Genomic DNA, 14,754 nt, shown 5'->3' with positions numbered 1-14,754 from the left:
ATTGTCTGAAATAGTGTCCCTTTGTGACTATTCTGTCTTTTGGGAGTTCTAAAACACCACCGAAACAGATAGGATAAAGCTCTGTATTAGTAGAAAGCAGTGACTGAACCATTAGCTCTTTTTTCTTACATAATTTAAATGTTGTCTGCAATTCAAATATAGTTCTAATTAAAATAGTCTCTTCCAATAATTTGAGAAGAAGTGCTCTGGCAGCATTTAGGTTTTTTTATTTGATGCCAGGATTTATTGCTGGTGTCCCAGTCTGAGTAGGCAGCAGTATCCTCCTTGTGTGTGACACTTCAAGGGGCTGTTTATATCTGTTGCCTCTCTCTTCCTCTCACCTACGTCAAGAGCTCCTCCACCTTTTAGAAATGATGCAATTCCCTTGTAAGTTGTCATTTCTCCTTTATTCTGGCCCTTATTATAAGCAGTACTTGTAGATAACATGGCTTTGCAAAAACTTGGTGAGTTTTTTAATTAATCAGTATCCCTTCTCTCAGTTCCCTCTGATGTGAGTTTTCGTTTTATGAATTCCACCACTGGTGGATTTGTTACTGAGTTCAGTAGTTTTAAGCCTTTTCTTTCTAGTAGTGAAACAAAATACACATTTATTATAGAAAAGGCCTGGATGCTGACATTATCCTGTCATTAATATTGCATTTTTGCATATGGGGACTGTTTTAATTGCTAATTTTGTTCACATTAGACAGCATTCATGTTTAGACCTTTTACTATGCTGAAACCTATTTGTCTCCAGACTTCAAACGTTATAGAAATTTCTTTAAGAACTGTTAAGATGGAGAGTTACAAATGACTTATCATCATCTCTATCTTATTTTGATCTGTGGTAAAATCCAATCTATGTTCCTGTTCCTACCTGTATGACTTGATCTTGCCTGCTAGTCCAGCTGCATTGAACTCAGGCAGGATGGGTTTATCTGTGGGTCTTTGTGCACTCCTTACCTCTCACCAGGCTTGCTTTTTGCTTTGCACAGTGCAATCCACCTCTGCTGCAAACCTGCTGTGTTCTAATGTTTGCTTCCCTTGTAATAGCACACCCTGCTGTTGTACCCTCACCCCTCTGGGCTCATGAGACTGTTGCTCATATCTGCTTTATTACAGATACCTGTTTTATTACATGACCATGTAGGTCATAACTGCACACGAGAGCACTCCTGTGTGCTGTTTATATCTTGTTTCTCTGTATTAAATTATCAGCCATTAGAGCTTTCTCTACATTTTCTTTTGAGCTTGATTTTATTAGGAGCTCATCTTTCAGTCTGTCATCCCAGCCTGCCAAGGCACAGTCATTTTCAGCTGTAGCCAGGTTACATGCTCATGAATCATTTTGGAATGTCCTTGATTTCACTCATCAAAGTGAAAATAATGGGCTTTGTATAGCTCAAGAAGTGGACTAAACCTTTTTTTTTTTTCCTCATTCTTTGCCTTATTTTTGTTGCTTCCAAATCCTTTTGCAGGATGCTCTCAGAAATTCAGTGCTCTCAGAAATTCAGCCCTGTAGCTGTGGTATTTTAGGGTGCCACTTGGCTCATGTTTATTTGGGCAGGACCACCATGCACCCACTGCTTGTCCCTGCCAAGCTGCCTCTATGCAACTGTGGTGTTTCAATCTTCTGCTGCTTTACCTGTTAAGGTTCTCCAGGTGTGCTGTAGTGCTGCAGTATTTGCCCTTTTCCAATATTTGAAGGTGTGGCCCTGAGGTGCTTAGCAAGAGGATCAACAGAGGGCTGTAAAGAAAGGAACAGGCAGCAGAAATTCTCCACCCAAAATCTGGCCGACAGTGGGAGGGATGGAGCCTATTGTGGAGGGAGGACAGAGAAGGCTGAGCAGTCACTCTCAGTCACCACTTCACCAATACCCTCTCAACAAGGTAGAAAGGTAGACTCAGCTGTGCAGACTCACATTCCAAGCTCTTGATCTTCCCCCTGATGTCCCACCAGAAGCGGGCCAAGTGACCGTGACGGTGGTTGACACCAGTCACAAAGGGAAACTTGGCAGAGGAAGGCTCCTTTTGTCTCTTACCTTGTAAACACCTTCCTCAAATATATTTTGCTTTCTTTTGAAATGTAGTAAAGAGTCATATTCCTTTCAGCATCTGTTTCAAAAGGCTCCTTCTTGCCAGCCCTCAGCATCATCTGGGTTTTGGAAAGGAGGTGAGACAGGAGAGCGGCACAAAGTGAGGTCCAGCCTCACGCCTGCCTTTTGGTGCTCCATGTGAGAGCTGTGCCCCACTGTGAGAGCAAGGAGAGTGATGGAGGAAACCCACCCAGGAGCAGGGTTTCACCTGGACACTGTGCTCTCTTTTTCTGCCTGCTAAGTTCCTATTGTGTGATCTGCAGTAGTAAGGGCTTATCCTGTGGCTTTGGAAATCCTGGAGTGGAGAACTTAAAAATTTCCACATGGGATGAAGCTCTGGACACAGTATAGGATTGGGCTGGTCACAGTCAGTTTCACTGCTTATCACCCTTTGAACAGCAGTGTTTGTACCTTCTCTTTCTCATAGCTCTGCTAATGTCACTTTCTGAAGGAAGCAGCGATGCCTTGACTGGCTGCATGGGTCTGGACAGCCGTGCTGCTGCCTCAGGAAAGTCCTGCATTCTACCAGATCCCTTGGGGAAGCACTGGAATTTGATCTGTAGCATCACAAATATGACAAAGTAGTGAATGTAAACCTCACCATTTTGTTACTCCACTGTATGTAGACCTCTTTCTCTCTTCATGAGTATTTTGTACAGGTTCAAGTTGCCAGCCCCAGTACAAAGGTGAAACTGGTGGTTCTGGAGAGTGATGAGTTGCTGCAATACAGATGTGTAGGAAAAGGATATAAAAGTGAAAACTAAATAATTCCAATAAAGAAAGGGTAGGGGAATTTTTACCTCTACTCTTAGTCACCTCAGTAAGATACTTTACGAGGTTCATCTATCCTCTGCATATGCAGCTGAAAGGATTTTTTTCTGCATTCATATTCAGTTTGCAACAGCTTATAAGAAGATGTCACTCGCAATGCTCTGGTCCCTGAGTATGTTCAGGCTTGTTTATTAGGCAGAAAACTGCAGTAAATCATAGTCAGGTAGCTATTACTGGCAGTGTAATATCTTGCTATTAATGCAGCTCTGATCTCTTGGAAATTCAGGACACAAACTAAGATATAGCAACAACTCAGACTCAGTCCTGTGAACATATCCCACTGATTCTTAATGCATTAAATAATCACAGTTTAATCTGCCTGTCTGCTTTTGGCTATTCATGTCAGGGAACAGATTTGTTTTAAATGATGTCTTGCAGCTGTTTTCTTTTTGACTGTTCAGTTTATCCAGACTAAAGCAAACAGTTTTCACATAGTGAAAGCCTCACATAGGGATCCATAACTATGCAAAAAGAATACAAACTGTAACAACATCAAAATGTACTACATCTCACCCACTTTCTTCAAAATGCAAAACAACAGAGACACTCTTGAGTTGCTACTTGTCTATCTGAGCTCCTTCTAAGACCCTCTCAGAGAAGCAATGCCATTAACCTGTCACAGGAAAAGAGAAAAGCAAAGCTGGAGGGACATCTGTTGATTGGGGGTGCAACAAAATTGGTCCCAGCAGCATCAAGGAGTGGGATTTATTCAAGGGAGGTGTTCAGTGGCAGCGTGTGGATGCAGAAGTGGAACCATGTCATTTGTCTGGCTGTCACAGAATAAACACACAGCGAATAAAGGCCAACCTGAGCATGTCTGGGGCAGAGCTGCCAAGAGCGTAATTCCATTTCGTGGCGCCAGAATGGATTTTTTTCCAGACTGGGAGAAAGCAGAATTTCTGACCAATTTTTGCAGACTTGGAAAGTGAGTTTGAATAGTGATTGAGATCTCTAAACTGCAAAGTAACACTTTGTCTCATTTACAAGAGATCTGGGTTTTTTTCTTCTTTTTCTCAGATCACTCTTAAGTCAGGCAGAACAAACATCTCACTGGACAGGTTTTTTGCCTTTCAATGTAGACTTTATGACTGTCAAGAAATATTCTTATTAAATGAAACAGAAAACAGAAAAAAAGCTCTATTTGAAAATTGAAAAGTGCATTTCTGGGATTGAGCACCATGTGAGATTTCATTTTTTCAAGCCAGCTCATTGTATGAGTTTCAGGGGTGACAGACAACAATACTATAATACAATAATACTAAAGTCAGATTTTAAATTGAAAAAAACCTCAAACATAACAAAGATGTAGAATTTAAATTTGGATAAAATTGCATTTGCAATTAAAATGCAATGCCTGTAGTTTATGGAAATAAAATAAAATAATGTGATAAAATCAACAAAAAAAGCAATGCATATTTTCCACCTAAGTTTAGGATAAAGTTGCTGAAACTGGGGAAAGCTCTTGGCAAAATGACTAGGTCCAGAATTTTCTGAATTAGTAAAATAGATTTCTATAGCCCTAACTTCTCACAGAATGCTTTTTTCATTTTACTGTATTTATTTCAGTACAGTTTCCTCCAAACAATGACTAAGCAGTAACTAACAAACAGGCTGGAAGTTTAAAAAGCAGAAATAATTGCTTGGTTCTTTAGGTCTGGGCTTACAAACACAGTTTTATGTCACTGCACTTATAAATTAGAATAGCCCAAGTGCCATCCAAAGCAAATCACAAGTGAAGTATTGACAGCTCAGTAAATAAAAATGTTATTTAATCTAAAATAATAAAATGCTATCAATGGGAATCTGAGCACATACACTGTAGGTATATGAACATTCCTTGTATTCTATCTTCCAGAAGTAAAAAGTGAAATGTAAGTTTTACACAAAAGGTTTTTGTGTTCTTGTCAGTGGTTCTTCATTGATGCAGTTCAATTCTGGTTTCAAAAGTAGGTAAAAAGTACATATTCAACAGATTTAAAACCTGCTATTTACATTGAAGTGGTTGCCATACTTAATTAAATCCAAATTTTCAGATATCAATATCTGATACTTTCAGATATCAATATTGATATAAAATTTTTGATATCAATATACATAAAAATTCAATAATCTTTTAAGTTCCCTGACAACTCAAACCATTCTATGATAGTAGCCTGTCATGTGTCCAGTACCAAACTGAAATTTGTTGGTTTCCAGCTATGCAAAGAGATGGAAAATTCTTCAGAACAGTCACCTCAGTCATAGCCCAAACTCTGAATTTTAGCCCCATCATATTTTCCCCTGTGTCCCTAACCCCGAAGTGAGATACTGGAGTCTTGGTGTATTTGGAATATTTCCACTGCTTCCAGAGAAGTTGTAGAGCTTTTAGAGGTTCTGTGCAAGAGGTCCACACAGCCAACACGTGGAAATACTTATCCGGAGAAAATGAATGCGTCCTGCATGGTACGAAAGAAAGGCACTGTCACAGATGAAACATAACTTTGGTCTATTCCCCCTTAACCACAACTGACAATTACTTCAAGGTTCCTTCAGCCCCACAGGGAAGTCATCTTGATGGAAACCAGAACTGGGACATGACAATTAATCTGGCACTGGCAAGTGTGGCAGTAGTTCTCTGGTCACAGAGAGCAACAGATAACTTTCCCAGGCGTCATGCTGGAAAAAGTCTGTGAGAAGGTCAGAGAAAAGAATGAGAAACAATTCTTATCTTAACTTGCTGCGCCTGGTATTGTGAACATGTGGAATGTGTTATGGAGATTTATTTACCAAAGGGTGGTTTCTTAATTAGCCAATGGTGATGGTGTTTGGATTGGAGGACCAATTAGGTCCACCTGTAGTGAACTACGATATAAAAGAGCAATGGGTTTCTTAATAAAGATTATTAATCAGCCTTATGTGAATCATGGAGTCTATGGAACTTATTGCCTGTTCAGGGACCATTGCTATGATAGGTGAGGAGCTGAGTGTGGAGCTGGACAAGTGAGGTGTTTATGTGTCTGGCTTTGACTCCAGTTGTGGTCCAGGATTATGCAGTGGGAAAATGTAAAGAGAATTTTTTTTTTTTTTTTGTAGACTGGGAAGCTGCAGTTATTATTCTTTTTCTGAAGGAGTTGCTCTTCTTGAAGTATGACCACTTTCCTGTTGCTCACCTGATGCAGGAGAGGAGGAGCCAAGCAGTGAGTGTGGCCAGGATGTGGGGATGGCATGGGCTCCTAAAAGGCTTCACAGCCTCTTTCTGGTTCTGATGGTAATCAAGAGAAATGGTAGCTAGAATTTGGCAGAGGAAAGGGATGTAAGACTGTTTCCTGCCTTTGTCATGCAGGCTAAGCAAAAGTGGAAAGAAGGGGGACTACTCATCTTGTTTTAGAAACTGACAGTACATGCTTGTAGATATCGATGCGACCTATGTATTCATTCATGACTAAAGATAAATATCCTCTTAACCATATGTTTATATTCTGTTAAGTGACTGTGGCAGCAAGGGTTTCTAACTTTTCTGCCCTTCTGCTTCTCTGAGATCAAGCTGACTTCTTTCATTCAGATGTCTGCCTCTCTAACCCTATCTGCCAAGTGCTTCCCTCCTGGCCTGTCCCTGCTTGACATCACCCCATGGGTTGTGTCCAGCTGTGCCCTCCCCGTGGCTAACATGGGCCAGCTGCCACAGACTCCTTTCCATCCTAGCAGCCAGCAGAGAACTTGGGAGAGGAAGGAAAGGTTTGCCATCTCTTCAGTCAGTCAGGTTGATCCCAGGACATGTTTGGGTGCTCCCTTAACATTTGTGTAGTGAAGGAGCAATTCTTGTGCCAAAGCTGCACTGAAGGGAAGGACAGAAAGCAAATCCTCTCGGACCTGTGGGAAAAAGATTTCCTCTGTAGATTGGGGCTGGCTGGAGCTATGCCATACCTACCAAATGGCTTGTAATGTCAGATGTGTTAGGAGTGGTGCTGGATTACCTGTAGTTCCTCATACTTGTGGTTTTGTGTTGGGTTAAGTAAAGAAGCTTCAGCTATAATTATTTTGTGTGGGAGGAGTCCCTAGTTTTGAAGCAAGACTCAGTGTGGGGGCTCACATTAGGATTTTTGAGATGTTCTTTTATGAGCACAGTTTTCCTGAGGAATGGAGGTAGAAGGACAGGAAACCTGAATAATCACCTAAATACTATAAACTTCCTATGTAGCTGTGGCACTCTGGTGGATTTCTGTGAAAAAGTTGTTTCTGAAAACAGAAGTCCAAAAAGATGTTAAAATTTTCCTAAATGTCAAAGCTGTTTTGTTTAAAACAAGTATATGTAACAGTCGTAAAACAAAGGGAAAAAATAGGAGAATTAACATCTATAATATTACTTGAAATACAAATCTGCCATTGATTTCACTCCCTGAGTGCAGCAGTTCACTGTGATTTACAAGAAGGTTCAGACAGAACAAGGATTACATTCATTTTCTTTATTTATTAATGCTTATTTTGTTATACAGGAGGAAGGGGCAGATGGATGCTCCTTCTTTGTGTGGGAAAAAGGCCATCTGAAAATTAGCTTGTTTCCAAGCTGGGAGCAGGCTCTTCTCCCCAGGGAAGTATTCCTCCATCTGCATTGCTACTCTGAATCAGCAGAGCTTCAGAGAAACTGGAAGAGCATGTGGCTGGGGAGAGATTAGAAGAGCAAGAAGCAACTTGATGGTGCCTTAGGGACAATGCAATCTTCAGCAGCAAAGACCAGAAGGGAACTACTCTCCCCTTGAATCATGGTTTTTGTGACTGATACTACCAGCATGCCACTAGAAATCATGTTCAAGAAGAGCACTCTCCAAAGCTAGGTAAACCTACATGGTGCTAAGTTACTTTTCCTGGGAGAAGAGATATGTGCAATATTACTTAAACCTCCTCACTTCCTGAGCTGTACTGTTTCTGCCTTAGGCAATGTCAGAATTTAGGTATGGTAGCCATGTTTCCTACCTGCTGAATTAATTTGAGTTCACTGTATCAACCTTATTGGGAATGCAGCCCACGGATTGAACTTCCATCCTCAGAGACACAGTCATGGTTCATCTTGACCCTGACTGGCTGTAAAGGTGACATCTCAAAGCTCCATGCGAAACAAGAACATCATGGATTGGCAAAGTCAATTTTTTGCACTTGTCACATGGAAAAGTTTTTCTTGCAGTCCAGCACACTTCCCCTGCAGTGTGTAAGTCTGAAATTATTGATCCTATTTCAAGTTATATGCAAATTCAGGAACCATCTTGGGTTTGGAATAGCAATTGCTAGTGTTAAGTGCTGTGGGCACCACGTTCTGCTCTGACACTTCAAACAGGTAATACCTGTATATTTTACAACTGGATTAAACCTCTGTTGAATGGAAACACATTCAACAAACACAACTGGATTAAACCTCTTTATTGAATGGAAACAACCTAGGAATGCTGGTAGAATGGAATAGTCTGGTTTAATCCACTGAATTATGTTTGTTTTTACCAGATTTTTTTTTTGAACATGTGAATCCAGTTTCTTTTGAATATAGATGGCATTTCCTCGAAACGTCATTCATATCTTGAACTGGCATACTGTCTCCTCTTGCTGGCGTCATTTTGCTTGTTATCATTGTCTTACAATAAAATTCAGAGTCTGTTTACTCAGTTTGTGCAAGTTCCTTTGTAATTGCTGTAGCGATATGTACGTTCAAGTTGGACTGACTTTTAATATCCCTCTTAGTGTTTGTTGAAGCACAAAGTTAAAGTTTGCAGAAGGGACTTAGAGGTGAAACAAGACCAACAATACACATGAAACATTCAGTGCTATTAGAACATACAGGGTTTCTAAATCAAAAGGAAAAGAGCTGCAAAATGCTGCACTGAGCTGATATTACCATCAAAATACCTTTGTCTTCTGTTGGTTGTGCCCTAGAGCTCTCTTTTGGTGTCAGTAGAGCAAATCAGTAGAGCAAAATGGTCACTTGTTTGTTGAATGAGCTGTCCAAGAGTGGGCAGGGGTAAAATAGTGTCAGTGAAACAATGACTCAGCCTTTGAGAAACTATGGTCAACATCTTTTTGAGACTGATGAAGTGGATGCTTCTGAATATGAGCTACTGAATGTCCTGGCTGGCCTTGCAGCACCAAAAGGCTTGAAAAGAGCCAAGCACAAGTGAGGAAAGGGCTCAGTGAACTAAGTAAAAGATGAGATTTGCAGGTGGATTTAGGGTTTTGACAGAGAAAAACATCCGTGGGGAAAGCTGATGAAAGCAAGCCTTAGAGGACATCTCGGAGAAGAAAGGAGAATGGGGTCTGTCCAAAGGAGAATCTAGAGAGGGGGAAAGTATGGCTGACAGGGTTGGGTGTGGGGTTTCACCCCCGGATTGGGATGACCCCAAAAGATGGAAAAGTCTCTCCTCCAACCCGTGCCTTCAAAGAAAGACTCAGTAGTCTTCTGTTGTCTGTTCTCAAGGTTGTTTATTGTTGGTTATCTACAAGATTCTTCTCCTGAACTGCTGTGGCCCATTCAGCAGCTCAGACAAAGGCACACTGCCCTCCCAGGGGGCTGGTGCCATCTTTTATATCATATATTACGTACTACATGTTTATGCTTTTTCTCCAATACCTACTATCTATATTGAATGGTGACTTTCTACTCTAAACCAATCTGTGAGTGCCAACATCACCAAAGACATGGAGGTTAGGAAGGAGAAAGAAAGAGGACAGGGCACACCCAAGTCCCTCCATCTTAGATCTCCTGACCCCCATGTACAAAACTTGGACCCCTGCGTACAAGGCTTAAAACCCCCCTGTACAGCACTCAGAAATCCTTCCTTTCACTTTGTGATTATCTCTACTATGCTATCTAAACTTGTGTGTGTGGCTTGTAATTCTTCATACAGAGTTAGTAATTTGCTCCACGGGCTAAGATCAAAACCCCACGTGTGTCTTTGGCTGCATGCCAGGGTCTCAGAGCCCCCTGCCAGCAGCTCTGGCCATCCAGGACACCCAGGGGGATGTTCTGGATTCCGACAGTTGGGCAGGAGAATGAAATATTGTGTGGAGAGCAGTGATGAGTGCTGTTCCTCAGGGGCCAAATATTGGGGACTGCATAACACCTTTGTCAGTGACATGTACAGTGGAATCAAGGACACCCTCAGCAAGTTTGCTGATGACACTGAGCTGTGTGGTGCAGTCAACACACTGGAGGGAGGGAATAATGCCATCCAGAGGGACCTGGACCTGAGAGATGGACCTGTATGAACTTCATGGACTACAGGGCCAAGTGCTAGATCCTACACCAGGCTTGGACAATCCCAAGCACAAATAGGCCAGGCAGAAAATTGATTGAGAACAGCCCTGGGGAGAAGGAGTAGGGGGAGATGGTTGACAAAAAGCTTGACATGACCCAATGTGAACTTGCAGCCCAGAAACCCAGCTGTGTCCTGAGCTGCATCCAAAGCAGCGTGGCCAGCAGGGCAAGAGAGGTAATTTTGGTCCTCTGCTCTTGTGAGACCCCACTCTGAATGCTGCATCCAGCTCTAGGACCCCCAACACGAGAAGGACATGGCCCTACTGGAGCACATCCAAAGTAGGGCCACAAAATTCTCAGAGGGCTGAAACCTCTCTCCTCTGGACACAGGCTGAGAGAGCTGGGGTTGTTCAGCCTGAAGAAGGGAAGGCTCCAAGGAGACCTTGGAGCAGCTTTCCTGTACCTAAAGGGAGCTGCAGAGAGACTTTTTACAAGGGCCTGTAATGGCAGGACAAGGGGGAATGGCTTTAGATGAGACATAAGGAAGAAATTCTTTCCTGTGAGGGTGGTGAAACACTGGAACAGGTTGCAGAGAGAAGTCCCTGGAATTGTTCAAGGCAAGGCTGGATGGGTCCTTGAGTAACCTCATCTAATGGAAGAAGTTCCTGCCTGTGGTAAGGAATTAGTACTAGATAATCTTTATGATCCATTCCAATCCAAATTATTCTGTGATTCTACCCAGGAAGTAGAAGAAACAAATAATTTTAAGATGGAAAAACTGAAATTGGAATGATTTGCATAAAAATAACAATCAGGTAAAAATAGGAAAGAATATGTGTTTTGGTGAGAATTGGGAAAAAGCAAATCCATCATCCTCAAAAGAAGAAACTTTTACAGAGAAAGGAAGAGACGGTCTTGTGGGAAGAATAGGAAATATAATGGGCTTGGAAGTATTGATGAGAGATGGAGTTTTAGGGAATTAAAACAATATAGGGAAAGAAGGAAGGGTCTTTCATCTCAGAGGCAAAATGGGCTTGCAGAATACGAGGATGAGATATAAATGTTGCGGCAGAGACAGGATCATCCAGGGAGTAGAAAGGAGCAGAGACATAAAAAGAAGAGCAGAGTAGCAAAGTAGCAGAGTTCAGAGGAGGATGCATTTTTAGGGGAGAGAACAGGATACATTCCTTCTCAATAGAACTTGTATTCTCTTCCACCATCCTATTGATACCTGTTTTCTTGTTATCTTGATTGTCTATCCATGTTTCTATTTTTGCCATTTGCTCCATCCATCCTCACTCATGAGGAAGAAGTTCAGAAAGTACCTTCCCTGTATAATTTTGCCCTCAGGTAGAATTCAGCAGATATTTTGACTTCTGATAAGTTGTAGATGAAGCACTCTGCTTTCCTATTGGCCGTAGTGTTTTGTTTACTTCCTTGGAAATGTCTCGGCCTCTTCACTTGAGACAGGTGCTTCTCTTCCAAACAACACTGGATTCTTGAATTTTTTTCCCAGCATCTCTTTACAACATTTACAAAGAGACAGAAGTCCTTCTGTGTTGGGGGAAGCCTCATCAGTCACTAGCAAGTTCAATAAAAAGAGACCATTTGTGTACAATGATCAATAGATCTGAATGCAATTGTAGTAAGTGAGAATGTATCATGAAGGAAGGGGGAAAGGCTGGAGAAAACCACTGAGTGAGAATGCCACTTACACTGGAAAACCCTACTACATCTTTTGGTAGAAAGGCCTTTGCAATGCAAAGTTATCATAACTGACCAAAGTTAATGGGACCTACTCTGGTGCTGAAAGGGTTAGACATGACTATTGTTGATGTAGGAATGGATTTTGCAAGAGTTTGTAGAGTTAGCAGGATACATGACTCTGATGATCCCAGAGGGATCCAGAGGGACACATACAGTTCTATTTGCATCCAGTTTTCAGACTGGCCTCTTACTGATCTTGAAAATATGAACTAGAGATACTGGGAGCAGGAGGTAACAGATGTAGGATACTAGGTCTTCTGGAAAGATGCATGGGTAACTATTTGGCAGCACCAGGCACTGAATCCTTCTGAAAAATTATTATATAAATTAATCAGAAGGATTTGAAAGAGGTTTGGAAATCCCTACATCATTTGCATATGCGTGTGTGAGTGTTTGAGTGTGGGTTGGCAGTTTGGGGCTTTTTTTGGTTGCTTGCTTTTTTAACAACAGAACATTGACCAGAAAAGACTGCAGCTTCAGTTGTTCAGGTTTGACAGATGCTAACTATGGCTATAGCAGAGCCAAAGGAGGCCTTGGAAGAGGATGTGAAATGTTCACCATAAAGAGACAAAGGTGAAAATCAGAAACTCAAGCCAAAGATCACAGAAATGAAAGCTGATAGATGATACAGCTTCTGATATCCTGGCAGAAAAAGCTGAGAAACACTGGGACTTATCAAGGAAGGAGGTGGGTAATTTGAGGCTGCTGGAGAGTGTGTGGAGGGTGGAAAGTTCATAGAAGTTGTTACAAGGTAGAAGTCCTAGAAAGTAAAGGCATTCACCCAGGAAACTGATGTTTGTCAGGCGATAACTCCTTCAGTAGTCAGTCAGAACTGCCATCACTATTTTCCTGCTGACTTGGTAAAATCAGAGAGGAACAAATGTGACTATATAGGGAGGCATGGGTATTGTCACGAGGCCATGGAGTTTGTGCTGGAGTGTTTAAGCACAGTGCAGAGAAAGAAACTGACTTTATGACTTCATTAGAGGGGTAGGATTCAGGTCAGATAATCCTGTCTGGGAAATAATCTATCCACAGCCACTCTTGCATTCAGAATCTACTAACACAGGAATGGATTTGTATCACATCACAGTGGATATCCTGCAGATACTCCAAAAAAATGACAGCTCCTGAGAAATAATGGAGAAAACTGTAATAATGTCTCCTTGATAATGCCAAAGAAGAGCCTAAGGATGCTGCTGAGCTTGGTGGAGATTAAATGGTTGAGGGAAAGCAATGTGTGTTGTACTGCCCAGCCCAAATCTAGAAACAGGTACAAAATTTTCAACACATTTTTTTCTTCTCATGGGCATTATGTCCCAGAATGTCCCAGTAGGTTCAAATACAAAATATAATGGCTGAAGTTGTCCAGAAAATGCAGAGCAAATGTGATTTTTCATCAAAAAAAGGAATAAACCAGGAGTCACCCTACATATAGAGGAGAAAAAACAAGCTGATGTATCACTTTATTAAAATATTTATTAAGAAGTTTTTTATTTTAATTCTTGGAAATTGATTCACGAACTATTACTTTATTAATATAGGTTTTGTACAATAAAAAGATTTCTTGGCAGTTAAAAATTGGGAAATTTAAAAACTGGAAGTCAGTTGATGCATTGTCCCTGATTAAACCTTTTATCTTTCCATAGGGAAAAGCCTCAGCAGCCTCAGTATTCTTTCTTACAGCAAGAATTTTTTTTCAAGATGAAGTAGTTCCAGTAATGTCTGAAGCTTTTGAAGAAGAAAATCAGGTAACAGATGGAAAAATACTTGCATGTGCTTACACTTGAAGTTAAAATCAGAAAGGAAATAAAATGTTCTCCTCACACCTAAGCCTTGTTGCCTAATAAAAAAATAAGGAAAATCCATCTGCCACTAATGGGATGTTGAGCCAGATTCAGAATAGGTGTTTGTAAGTCAAATGAAATGGGAGATAAAATTAGTGAATGAAATGTCACTAAAGCAACACAGATGTGTATGAAATACCTGGGTCTGCCAGGCTTACCTAGCACTTCTGTGTGCTCCGAGGAGGGGAATGCAGGATTGTTAGTACCTACCTCAGTTTCACGTTGGTATTATGGACTATCTGATTTGTGTCTTGATCTATCATCAGCATGCATTTATTTGACTGTAGCTGAACAAAATGTGAATGTTGACAAGGAATGTCCCTCAAAAGTGTTGACAACAGCTGTTGTATGGCATTTTGAAGGTATTTTTTAAGATGTATGCAGAAGTAATTGCGTTCCCTTGTAGCCCATCCTACTGCAGCTCTTAAGTTCATCCACCAGCTGAGCCAGAAAAGTATTAGAGGCTTTGATCTACTTCAAGTCTGCTGCAAGCATGACAGAAGAGCACCCTCCTTCATCAATGCCCTGAAGCAACAGCAACTTGATGTGGAAGTTTTCTTCCAGATGACAAATGTTGATTGAATAGAGCAGGGGGATTTGGCAATGGAATAATTTTTAAGTAACTGGGAGCATCAGAACATGTTTAATGATATGCAGTTTTGCAGGTTATGTATAATGTGAAAATCTGACAAATTTCAAGTTGCCATGACAGCTTTGTCATAGAAACTGTACACTTTCATATGGAAATGGTGACAGAAGTGATGTGTGAGTTTTAAGTAATCAGTAGATAAGATGGCACTGGGGACAGGGAGAGAATTTGGCAACCAAAAGGGAAGATGTTACAGAATGGAGGGAAAGAGAGAGATTTGGGATGCTAGAGAGGGTGTCAGCCTGCAGCCTCTGTGCTGGAGGGACTGGTGGGAGAAGAAGCAGCAAGCAAGGGCCCAGAAGCAGAGGTCATGGGTGGACATTATTAGTTCTCAGTGGGAGGATATAG

The sequence above is a fragment of the Motacilla alba genome, chromosome 2, assembly GCF_015832195.1.
Source record: "Motacilla alba alba isolate MOTALB_02 chromosome 2, Motacilla_alba_V1.0_pri, whole genome shotgun sequence".
Classification (NCBI taxonomy): Eukaryota; Metazoa; Chordata; class Aves; order Passeriformes; family Motacillidae; genus Motacilla; species Motacilla alba.
Note: the sequence above shows the minus strand (reverse complement) of the source record.